Here is a 1091-nt window from a genome sequence, read left to right as displayed (position 1 = left end):
ACATAGGTTAGGTTAAGGTGACATAGGTTAGGTTAAGGTGACATAGGTTAGGTTAAGGTGACATAGGTTAGGTTAAGGTGACATAGGTTAGGTTAAGGTACAAACTGGGTTGTGTTATGGTACACATTGCGTTGTAGTACAGTACACGTTAGGTTTGGGTACGGTACACAATGTGGTATGGGATGGCGTGTTGTGGGGGGGGGGGGGGGGGGTGAGGTTCGTTGATATCGACCGTAGGACGTGGATGCCCGAGGCAGCGTCAGTGTGTCAAAGGAGTTATGTCACGTCGGGATGCGCTTTCCGCCAGTGAGAGGGGGGGGCGAGCCGTGTCTGTGGTTGCGGCAGACCTGTGTGTTTCATTCCTGCCAGTGTGTTTGTGCTGTAAGACGAGGCAGTGTGGTGATGTTGGGTGCACCCCTGTGTAGGACATGTGTGGGTGTTGGTGGCTTATCTGAGCAATTGTGGTTGTCGGACGAGTGGGATATTCTGTTTTATGATTGGACCTCCTGGCCTGGTTATCATAGTCTGGTTGGTGTACTGTGGCGGATAGGATGCACCGGACGTTGGTCCATGCCGGTGCTTAATTATTGTATCTGTGTTTGTTACAGGCAGAGAGTAGTGTGTGATAGAGTGTGTGGGTGATAGAGTGTGCGGGTGACGTGTGGTTCGTTTTGTTTGCACAGACGTTCAGCATGTATAGGGGCATTTGCGTATTTGATCTATCTATGTGGGCCTGCATAGTTTACTGAGCAGTGCTGCGAGGTGACTGAACTACGAGCGACGTACTCATTTACAGCGGAATGGTTGCCTTCTACCAAAGATGGAGTATCGACTCTACGACAGCGTTGGCACCGCAGGAAGCGGTGTCGTACAATGGCCCCCACACCGTCATCGTTGTGCGGGGTAGGGACCGTATATATTCTGCGAGGAGCCCTGTTTGCCACAGGGCGTGGGGTCTCGCGTCCTGCGGTTCAGTGCCCCCAGGGAAGCGCGCGGAGGTGGTGCTGCTGCTGCTGTAGCAAGCGAGCTACTTAGAGCATGTATAGGGACAGCGGGAATATGGCATATTGGATATAACTCTTCATGAAACG

Source organism: Schistocerca cancellata, unplaced genomic scaffold (genome assembly GCF_023864275.1).
Source record: "Schistocerca cancellata isolate TAMUIC-IGC-003103 unplaced genomic scaffold, iqSchCanc2.1 HiC_scaffold_902, whole genome shotgun sequence".
Lineage (NCBI taxonomy): Eukaryota > Metazoa > Arthropoda > Insecta > Orthoptera > Acrididae > Schistocerca > Schistocerca cancellata.
The sequence above is the reverse complement of the archived record's forward strand: the minus strand, read 5'-3'. Positions refer to the sequence as shown.